This window comes from Cebus imitator, unplaced genomic scaffold (genome assembly GCF_001604975.1).
Source record: "Cebus imitator isolate Cc_AM_T3 unplaced genomic scaffold, Cebus_imitator-1.0 Scaffold233, whole genome shotgun sequence".
Taxonomy (NCBI): domain Eukaryota; kingdom Metazoa; phylum Chordata; class Mammalia; order Primates; family Cebidae; genus Cebus; species Cebus imitator.
In genome coordinates this window covers 3,253,421-3,265,179 of record NW_016107548.1, presented here as the reverse complement: position 1 = coordinate 3,265,179, position 11,759 = coordinate 3,253,421, and the positions used below count along the sequence as shown (strand labels likewise).

Here is an 11,759-nt window from a genome sequence, read left to right as displayed (position 1 = left end):
AACAGAAAGAAACTTGGTATACCTTTTTATCCATAGACTTCAACCAGCCTAGTCTATCATCATTTCTCATCTGGACTCCTACCTAGTTTCCTACCTGATTTTCCTGCTTCTACATTTTCTTCTTTCCTATTCATTCTCTATATAACAGAGTGATCTTTTAGAAATGTAAATCAGATTGTGTCACTCCCCAGCTTATATATTAAGTGACTTTCCACTGCTCCAGAGTGCTCTCTGCATAGCTTAACTCTTCTTTAGTCCACAACTTTAATTATTCTCCCTCTGAGAGGCCTTCCTTGATGCACAGTTTGTTATTTTTACTATAGCATTTCATCGTTTTCCTTTACAGCACTTGTGATTTATAATTATTATTTTTTCTTTTTCCCTGTTTCCTACACTAGACTGTAAGTGGAAGAAGCATAGGGACCCTGTCTGTTTTGTGCACTTTTGTATACCTAGCACATGCCTAGGATTATAGCAGGTGATTAATAAATATTTGAATATTTGAGTGAAAGGAGACCTGAGAGGTTATCTAGTACTGCCTCCCACCTGTCGTAAGAGTCTGTACTATCACTGACAAGGGCTTATCTAGCTAATTTTTTTAGTGCTTTCACAGATGGACAGCTTAGTGTTTTTTATGTAGTTTACTTTTTTGAATAATTTTGATAGCTTGAAAAGTTTTCCTTATTTTGGGCTGAAAACTGACCTTTCCTTATTTCTATTCATTGATCTAGTTCTGCCCATTTGTCACAACTCAACGTGTTTAGATTCTCTATATAGTACCTTAAACTATTTGACAGCAGCAGTTATGTATGCTCTTGGCTTTGTTAGGCTAAACCATTTGTAAGTGCTTCAATTTTTCATCATGTGACATGTTTCTTTACTCTTATCTCTTCTGCATTCATTTTGCCAGGGTAGCTTTAAAAGTGGTACATTGAAGGATGAAGATAGTTATAATCTTTGGTCCAGTCATCTGTGGTTAAACGATTTATAGCACATTAATTCAATGTAATATATTGCTGCCCTTAAAATAAGAAATATAACTGTAGAACTGTGGGATATATTTATAAAACAATGATATTTTAAAAGTAGAACATTAAATTGTATCTAGATAGTTAATATAGCTGACTCTGTGTGTGTAGATGAAATTTAGAAGGGTACATGAGTACCTTCTAAAGGTACATACCCAATACATATATCTGCCTTGTCAGTACAGTAGCCAGTAGCCAAATGTAGAAGGATATGTGAGAGAATAGTTGTATAGTTGTGTTAGGGTGGTAGAATTATAGGGAGGTTTTTTTTGTTGTTGTTGAGACAGAGTCTTACTCTGTCTCCCTGGCTGGAGTGCAATGGCGCGATCTTGGCTCACTGCAACCAGTGCTTCCCAGGTTCAAGCTATTCTTGTGCCTCAGTGTCCTGAGTAGCTGGGATTACAGGCATCTGCAACCATGACTGGCTAATTTTTGTATTTTTATTACAGATGGGGTTTCACCCTATTGGCCAGGCTGTTCTCGAACTCCTGGCCTCAATTGAACCACCCGCCTGGGCCTCCCAAAGTCCCAAAGTGCTGGGATTACAGGTGTGAGCCACTGTATCTGGCTTTTTTTTTTTTTTTTTTTTTTTTGACCCTGGGTCTCAGTATATTACCCAAGCTGGACTCGATCTCCTGGGCTTAAGTGATCCTCCCACTGTAGCCTCCCAAGTAGCTTGAACTATAGGCATGAGCCACTATGCCTGGCCCAGAAATTTTAAAATATAGAGTATTTTATAATTAGTTTAATAAGAAAGGAGAAAATCTAATGCTTGGAAATGTCATTGCAACTAGAATTAAGTGAGAGTTCACTAGTCTGCATTAAGACTATATTTCTTTAATGTAGTTTATGAATGCTTGTTTTGTGATCTTATCACATTGTAATAATAGCCACATTTGGCTAGTGGCTACTGTATTGACAGGGCAGATATATGTATTGGGTAAGGACAGATAGGGAACATTTCTTATGGCACCATGTTCTATGGATAGTGCTGGAATAAGAGATTGTGTGGGATGGATCACTCATGAGAGCAAGATAGGCAAAATGGTGACTTGTGTGCATCCAATCTTTTTGAGGCCTAATATTGAAGGTAGAGGGGCCAAGGTGAAGTGTCGAAACGGGGCCACAAGACATAGTTCATTACACTCGCCATTAGGTGGCAGTATCTCCTCAGGCCTGCTAGTTATTGGAGAAGTACTCTGAGAGTAGGAATAATGAGGATAGCAGTCCTCTAGGTAAGTGGGAGCTAGTGTACAAGCTTTCCGTGTCTGTAAAAGTACGTTGATAGGGTCTTTATGTTTCAAAGAGTGCCTGTACAGAAAAAAAATTCTTAGACATTTACATAAAAATATTTTTGCCCGTATGTATTTTTACTCCTGTAATGTTCAAGGGAATTTAAAGAGGCATATTTGAAAAAGACCTTTTTGTGGAACAGCTATTAGTCTTTAATAGTCAATTGTCAGCTACTTCTGTTTTGCCGTAAAGAAGTTAACCAAGTGACTCTATAGAGAGTGGTGTCTCTGTAACAGGGCAGCGGAGCTGTCTTGGGCTGGTTCACTCCAACAAAGTCTTAGCTGCCATACTTGTCAAAGCTTCCCCTGATGCTTTATGAAGTGCTCTAGTGCCAGTTCCTAACCTGGGATCTCAGGGGCTCTTTGCTCACTTCTTGTGGGAAAGACTCGCACATTTCATAGTGTAGTGTAGTGTTCATCAAGCTTTTTTTGACTGTGACTCAATAGAAATGTATTTTATATGGTACACGTATATCCAGAGTTATAACTGAAACTGTCAAAAACAGTCTCACTACATATGATGTTTTCTGATATTGTCTATTGTATTTTTATTGTTGTGGCAAGGATAAATTACCCATTATTAAGATGGAAAAGACTGCTTTAGGATATGCCAAATTAATTTAAAGAAAGCAACTGAACGTTAAGAAGCCACAGAAGCTGTAACCATCTTAGGTTCTATGTTGGCTTTCCTTATATGAGATACTTATTAAAGCAAAAATATGTATATAAAATAGATGCATTTTACTGTACTTGTCTTGGTCTATTAGGGCTGCTCTAACAAAATACCTTAGATTGGGCCACTTACAAACAGAAATTCTTTGCTCACATTTCTAGAGGCTGGGAAGTCCAAGGTATTAGCAGATTTGATGTCTGCTGAGGGCCTTCTTCCTTGTACGTTGTGCCTTATATTAATAGCTGTGTTGTCACATGGTGGAAGGGGAAAATAAGCCTTTTATAAGGGCACTGATCCCATTTATGAGGGCTGGCTTCAGGAAGCTGAGTCAGTATAATACTGTTTATTATTTTATAGTCTAATCTTTCACTGGCTGGCTTGTTTACAGAATTTGTATTTGTTTCTTAACTGCCTTTTAATTATCAAGCTGACTGGTTTTCAGTTTACTGTCTCTCCCTTTACTTAAGATTTCTTTCTCCACTTGCTTTTCAAAACTTCTCCCTGCACCACCCCAGTGTACTTCCATTGGTTTTATGTCATTGTCTTGTTTAGAACATGCTTTTCCCTTTTTTTCTGTAGATTTCTTAGCCACCTTTAGTTTCTTGAGGTGATGAGAAGTATTTTCTTTGCTTAATGTTTAAGAGTCTTTTAATTCTTTGTTTGTGGTAGTTGTGTGATTTTTTTTCAGTGCTACATTTTCTTGGCATTAGCTATTTTTGTGCAAAAAGTTATTTTAAGATACAGTTCCTGTCCATCTTATAGCTCATTGTTAAAAATAAAGTTTTTTTTAATTGTGATATTCTTGATAAAACTGCAATTTGTATGTTTATTTTCAGTTCCTCAGGAGGCTCTCGTGGCACCATTTTTCCCCCTGTTTTTACATGCTTGTGTTTTGTGACTGAATTTTTTTTTGTCTTATTAAAGTTAAGTTGAGCATTTTCTTTAACTTTCTGCTTCTCCTTCCCCCACTTTTTTCCTCATATTCTTCTAAAAGTTTTCCTAAAGTATTGATTTCTTAAGAAAATTGATTTTTCTTTTGGTTTTTTTCATTGAAACTAACTCTGCAGTTGCTTTGAATAATTCTTAAATATTTTCTCTGTTCCATGTAACTTTTGCACTTACAGAAGAAATAGGTTTTCTGATTTGTGCTCCATAAATATGTTCTTAAATATTTTACACTGTTAAATTTGATTATTCTCCTCCCTACCCATTACAAAACTAAATGCAACCATTACCTAAGCTTGTCGTATAGTTTGTCACCTCCAGTATCTCAGTCATCTCATTCAGCACTAGTGAAGGTACTGGGAAAGGAATGGGATAGTTCATTCTATTCTATTCTTTGTATTTGCCAACAGAATCTGCTTGTCATAAACCAAGAAATTGATGTCATGATCTGCAGTTTGGGAAACACAGATACATTGAGTGTTACCTTAAGAAAAATAGTTGGAGAGCAGCTGTATAGGTTAATGGTTAAATATGAACCCTGGCCCCACACTTATTAGTTGTGTGACTCTGTTTAGTTCCTTCATTTGTAAAGTAAAGATTATGTTAAGTTACGAGGATTAGATGAATTAATGTATGTGAATTCCTTAGAATATTGCATAGCACATAGTAAGAGCTGTAAAAGTGTTAGCTGCTGTTGCTGCTGCTGCCGCCGCCACTGCCACCTCCACCTCTACCTCCACCGCCACCTCCACCTCCCCCTCCACCGCCACCTCCACCTCCACCTCCCCCTCCATCGCCACCTCCACCGCCACCGCCACCGCCACCGCCACCGCCACCTCCACCTCCACCTCCACCTCCACCTCCATCTCCACCTCCACCTCCACTTCCACCACCTCCTCCTCCTACTACCATATTAAGTGCCACTGAACGTGATCCCTCACTCTCTGTATGAACTTGGACAAATTACTTAATTTTTCTAAAGCTATTTCTTCATCTGTGAAATGGGAATAAATATACCTTTCTAGTAGTTGTTAGTTGTTAAGGTAAGAAGTTGAGATTTTTTTTTTTTGGAGACAGAGTCTCTCTCACCAAGGCTGAATTGCGGTGATATAATCTTGGCTTGCTGCAACCTGTGCCTTTCAGATTCAATCGGCTCTCATGCCTCAGCCTCCCAAATAGCTGGGATTATAGGCATGCTCCTCCACATCTGGCTAATTAGTAGAGACAGGGTTTTACCATGTTGGCCAGGCTGATGTCGACCTCCTGACCTCAGGATTCACCTGCCTTGGTCTCCCAAAGTGCTGGGATTACAGGTGTGAGCCACTGCACCCAGCCTAAGATATGATAATTCTTATAAGTGAGTAACACAGTGCTATACATACACCTACTTGGTAAAAATGAGTTATCATTAAGGGCCCTTACAGTCATGTTCTCCTCTTTTGTTTTCAGCAGGGACGGTTAAGCCTTTCCACCCTCTGGTTGCATAAAAAGGACAATTTCATGCCTGGCTCATGGAAACCCTGTATAGCCTGTCTTCCACAGGTGGTCCAGTCTCTTGAGATAGTAGCCTGAGCCAGCCCCAGGACATTATTCATTTGTATGTACTAACATCTGTTATGTGCTAGGCTCTGTGGTAGATACCATTAAAAATAAAATGAGTCTTTAATTAGGCTATTGAGTATATGTTATAGATATTTTCACTGCGCTTATGTTTTTGAAATTACTGTATTGCTCAAGTTCTGTATGTTTTTGTTGGTTGAGTTTGCTCATAACGTTTAGTAAGACCTAGTCCTTACTTTCTCCAGCCCCATTCAGCTTCAGGTACGATTGCCACACCTTTCAGGTTTAGCCAGTCCTGACTTAGGTGGGTGAGTGGGGCCTGCAATTATTATGGCTACCATAGGCACAATGTTCAGCATTCCCATCAAGCTGCCACCTTCTTCTGGCCTCAGCTGTAAATCAGAACTTCTGCCTTGTTTCCACAGTTAGCATTTTTAGTCTCTTAATGGGACTGGAAGCCCACCTTGATCTCATCGTGGGATCTTGTTACAAATACTATCCCCACTATTTTCTTTTTTTTATTTTTATTTTTTTTCAAGACGGAGTTTCGCCATGTTGGTCAGGCTGGTCTTGAACTCCCGACCTCAGGTGATCCTCCCATCTTGGCCTCCAAAATACTTGGATTACAGGCGTGAGCCATCATGCCCGGCTATTTTCTTACCTTCTTTTTGAGCTCTTTTCCTGCAGAAAAGAGGGTACAAAATGAAAACAAAAAAAAGGCCAGGCGTGGTGGCTCATGACTGTAATCCCAGCCCTTAGGGAGGCTGAGGGGGTGGATTCCTTGAGCTCTGGAATTCAAGACCAGCTGGGACAACATGGCGGAAACTGTTTAAAAATTAGACAGGTGTGGTGGTACACACCTGTAATCCCAGCCTCTGGGGAGGCGGAGGCGGGAGGGTTGCTTGAGCCCAGGAGGTTGAGGCTGCAGTGAGCTGTGTTTGCTTCAGTGAGCTGTGTTTGCACCACTTCACTCCTGCCTGGGTGGGTGACAGAGGGAGACCCTATCTCAAACAAAAAACAAAAAACAAAGAAGATTGCCTCTATATTGTCTCAAGTTACTGGCTTTTTTTGTTTGTTTCTTTTGTTTGTTTGTTTTTGAAAGAATAGGGTATGTTTCCTGACTGTTTATCTCTTTATTCTTGAGCCTGCTGTAGTCAGGTTTCTGTACCTCATCTTGTCTCCTAAAACTGCCCTGCGCAGGTGAGCAAATTTGTAAACTACCATGCCCAATTATTCTTTGTAGTTTTTAGTTTACTTGTATGTGGAATTTGACACTACTGCTTGTTATCTTCAAATTTTCTTTCGAATTACTTTTTAAATTATCTTCTTTACTCGTGGATTATATGTTATCTGCGCCAACCCCCTTCTTTTCCTGCCATCCATTTTTTAAGTGTTGGTGATACCAGTACAGTACCCGTAGCCTTTCTCTCCCTGTTGTACATCTTTTCCACGTGACCTCACTTGTTTTCGGTGGAAAATTAGACCGTCATTCCAGTACTGACAATTCCCAAATCATCATCTCTCTTTCAGACTTTGCCCTTGCATTTCATACTCCTTTGAACAGTAAACACCCTTGCCTATGCTATGTGCACCTCAAAGTTAGCTTGATGTGCTAAGTTTATGATCTTTTCCCCCAGACATGATGTTTGCCCTCAATGAAAGGCAAACATTATGTCTGGGGGAAAAAGATCATGTCCAGCCAGACAAGCCTAGAATTTTAAGCTCTTTCCTCTCATCTCCCACATCTAATCAGTCATTCACCCATTTATTTGCTAAATACTATGCTATCATTTTGTGCCTATTATTGTGACAAAATTCTTTAGACTTAATATTACTGATGTCTTTTATATTTGTATCTTCTTGCTACAATGTTTGTTTTCTTTCTCATGTTGTGTCCTCTTAAACCCATCTCCCCTTCTTAACCCATCTCCTCCATACTGAAATCAAAGTGATTTTTCAAAATTCAGGTCAGATCTTTTTTTTTATTTTTATTTTTTATTTTTTATGGTTTAAAACCCTTAAGTTTCCTAGTTGTCCACAGTAAAACCCAAACTTCTTAGTATGGCACATAAGCCACTCTGTTGGCTGTATTGTCTTCACTATTCTTTTTTCTTAAGCATTTCTGAAACGCTGTTCCCTACCATTGTTCATCTAATAACAATTATCTGAATGTGTCATGCTGGTTCTATACATTTCTTTCTTTTTTTAAAAATTTTACTGTATTTTAAGTTCTGGGGTACATGTGCAGATGTTGCAGGATTGTTGCATAGGCACACACATGCCATGGTGGTTTACTGTCTCCATCCCCCCATCACGTACATCAGGCATTTCTCCCAATGTTATCTCTCCCTAACTTCCCGACCTCCCACCGTCCCTCCTCTAGCCCCCCACCCCTCAATAGACCCCAGTGTGTTACTTTCACCTCCCTGTGTCCATGTGTTCTCATTGTTCAACACCCGCCTATGAGTGAGAGCATGTGGTGTTTGGTTTTCTGTTCTTGTGTCAGTTTGCTGAGGATGATGGTTTCCAGCTTCGTCCATGTCCCTACAAAGGGCATGAACTCATCCTTTTTTTTTATGGCTGCATAGTATTCCATGGTGCATATGTGCCACATTTTCTTTGTTCAGTCTATCACTCATCGGCATTTGGGTTGGTCCCAGGTCTTTACTATTGTAAACAGTGCTGCAGTGAACGTACGTGTGCATGTTTCTTTATAACAGAATGATTTATAATCCTTTGGGTATATTCTCAGTAATGGGATTCCTGGGTCAAATGGAATTTTTATTTTTATTTATTTATTTATTTATTTATTTATTTTTCGAGACGGAGTTTCACTCAAGTTACCCAGGCGGGAGTGCAATGGCGCGATCTCGGCTCACCGCAACCTCCGCCTCCTGGGTTCAGGCAATTCTCCTGCCTCAGCCTCCTGAGTAGCTGGGATTACAGGCACGCACCACCATGCCCAGTTAATTTTTTGTATTTTTAGTAGAGACGGGGTTTCACCGTGTTGACCAGGATGGTCCCGATCTTTTGACCTCATGATCCACCTGCCTCGGCCTCCCAAAGTGCTGGGATTACAGGCTTGAGCCACCGCGCCTGGCCTGGAATTTTTATTTCTAGATCCTTGGGGAATCACCACACTGTCTTCCACAATGGTTGAACTAATTTACACTCCCGCCAGCAGTGCAAAAGTGTTCCTATTTCTCCACATCCTCTCTAGCATCTGTTGTTTCCAGATTTTTAGTGATTGCCATTCTAACTGGCGTGAGATGGTATCTCAGTGTGGTTTTGATTTGCATTTCTCTAATGACCAGTGATGATGTGAATTTTTTCATGTTTCTTCGCCTCATAAGTGTCCTCTTTTAAAAAGTTTCTGTGTATATCTTTTGCCCACTTTTGAATGTTTTTTTTTTTTCTTTGTAGTTGCTTTAGTGCTTTGTAGGTTCTGGATATTAGTCCTTTGTCTGATGGGTAGATTGCAAAAATTTTTTCCCATTCTGTTGGTTGCCAGTTCACTCTGATGATTGTTTCTTTTTGTTGTTCAGAAACTCTTAATTAGATCCCAGTTGTCCATTTTGGCTTTTGTTGCCATTGGTTTTGGTGTTTTAGTGATGAAGTTTTTGCCTATGCCTATGTCCTGAATGGCTTTGCCTAGGTTTTCTTCTAGGGTTTTTATGGTGTTAGGTCTTACGTTTAAATCTTTAATCCATCTGGAGTTAATTTTAGTGTAAATTGTCATGAAGGGGTCCAGTTTCAGATTTCTGCACATGGCTAGCCAGGTTTCTCAACATCATTTATTAAACAGGGAATCCTTTCCCCATTGCTTGTTTTTGTCAGGTTTGTCAAAGATCAGATGGTTGTAGATGTGTGGCGTTACTGCCGAGGCCTCTGTTCTGTTCTGTTGGTCTATATCTCTGTTTTGGTACCAGTACCATGCTGTTTTGATTACTGTAGCCTTGTAGTATAGTTTGAAGTCAGGTAGTGTGATGCCTTCAACTTTGTTCTTTTTGCTTAGGAATGTCTTGGCTATGTGGGCTCTCTTTTGGCTCCATATGAAGTTTAAGTTTGTTTTTTCCAGTTCTGTGAAGGCCATTGGTAGCTTGCTGGGGATGGCATTGAACCTATAAATTACTTTGGGCAGTATGGCCATTTTCATGATACTGATTCTTCCTAACCAGGAGCATGGAATGTTTTTCGATCTGTTTGTGTCCTCTCTTATTTCCTTGAGCAGTGGTTTGTAGTTCTTCATGTAGAGGTCATTCACATTCTTTGTTAGTTGTATTCCTAGGTGTTTTATTCTCTTTGTAGCAATTGTGAATGGGAGTTCGCTCATGATTTGGCTGTTAGTCTGTTATTGGTGTAGAGGAATGCTTGTGATTTCTGCACATTGATTTTGTATCCTGAGACTTTGTTGAAGTTGCTTGTCAACTTAAGGATATTTTGGGTTGAGACGATAGGGTCTTCTAAATATACAATCATGTCGTCTGCAAATAGAGACGATTTGACTTCCTCTTTTCCTAATTGAGTACTCTTATTTCTTTTTCTTGCTTGATTGCTCTAGCTCGAACCTCCAATGCTATATTGAATAGGAATGGTTAGAGAGGGCATCCTTGTCTAGTGCCAGTTTTCAAAGGGAATGCTTCCAGTTTTTGCCCGTACAGTATGATATTGGCTGTGGGTTTGTCATAAATAGCTTTTATGATTTTGAGATACGTTCCATTGATACCTAGTTTATTGAGAGTTTTTAGCATAAAGGGCTGTTGTATTTTGTTGAAGGCCTTCTCTGCATCTATTGAGATGATCATGTGGTTTTGTCTTTGGTTCTGTTTATGTGATGGATTACGTTTATAGATTTGCATATATTGAACCAGGTTTGCATCCCCTGGATGAAGCCTATTTGATTGTGATGGATAAGCTTTTTGATGTGCTGTTGCAGTTGGTTTGCCAGTATTTTATTGAAGATTTTTGCATCGATGTTCATCATAGATATTGGTCTGAAGTTTTCTTTTTTAGCTGTGTCTCTGCCAGATTTTGATAGCAGGATGATGTTGGTCTCATAAAATGAGTTAGGGAGGATTCCCTCTTTTTGTATTGTTTGGAATAGTTTCAGAAGGAATGGTACCAGCTCCTCTTTTTACTTCTGGTAGAGGTTGTAAACTCGTCTGGACCTGGCCTTTTTTTGATTGGTAGGCTATTAATTAGTGCCTCAACTTCAGACCTTGTTATTAGTCTGTTCAGGTATTCAACTTCTTCCTGGTTTAGTCTTGGTCTCGAGAGTGTAAGTGTCCCGAAGTTTATCAATTTCTTCCAGGTTTAGTGGTTTTGTGCATAGAGTTGTTTGTAGTGATCTCTGATGGTAGTTTGTATTTCTATGGAATCAGTGGTGATATCCCCTTTATTATTTTTTATTGCATCTATTTGATTCTTCTCTCTTTTTTTTAAATTAGTCTGGCTAGCAGTCTATTTTGTTAATTTTTTTCAAAAAACCAGCTCCCAGATTTATTGATTTTTGTTTTTTTTAAGGTTTTTTTGTGTCTCTATCTCCTTCAGTTCTGCCCTGATCTTAGTTATTTCTTGTCTTCTGCTAGCTTTTGGGTTTTTTCCATCTTGCTCCTCTAGCTTTTTCAATTTTGATGATAGGGTGTCAATTTTAGATCTTTCCTCACTTCTTATGTGGGCATTTATTGCTATAAATTTCCCTCTAAGCACTGCTTTAAATGTGTCCCATAGATTCTGGTACATTGTTTCTTTTTTCTCATTGGTTTCAAAGAACATCTTTATTTCCTGCCTTCATTTCATTGTTTATTCAGTCATCATTCAGGAGCAAGTTATTCAGTTTCCATGTATTTGTGCGGTTTTCTGTGAGTTTCTTAGGTCCCGAGTTCTAATTTGATTGCACTGTGATCTGAGAGACAGTTCGTTATGATTTCTGTTCTTTTGCGTTTGCTGAGGAATGACTTACTTCCAATTATGTGGTAAAAATTAGTGCGATGTGGTGCTGAGAAGAATGTATATTCTGTAGATTTGGATTGGAGAGTTCTGTAGATATCTATTAGGTCTGCTTGGTCCAGATCTCAGTTCAAGTCCTGTATATATCCTTGTTGATTTTCTCTCTTGTTGATCTATCTAATATTGACAGTGAAGTGTTAAAGTCTCCCACTGTTATTGTGTGTGAGTCTAAGTCTCTTTGTTGGTCATTAAGAATTTGCTTTATGTATCTGGGTGTTCCTGTATTGGGTGCATATATATTTAGGATAGTTA

General features: G+C 39.1%; 1 protein-coding gene across 1 annotated transcript in view; it reads left to right on the top strand.

Moving 5' to 3' along the window:
• The first annotated feature begins 8,402 nt into the window (after positions 1-8,402).
• Positions 8,403-11,759, top strand: part of CCSER2 (coiled-coil serine rich protein 2) — a 176,871-nt gene continuing 173,514 nt past the window's right edge. Inside the window, exon 1 of the mRNA XM_017497599.2 lies at positions 8,403-8,444. The gene's annotated coding sequence lies outside the window, so the exon portion shown is untranslated. The remainder of the gene's footprint in view (positions 8,445-11,759) is intronic.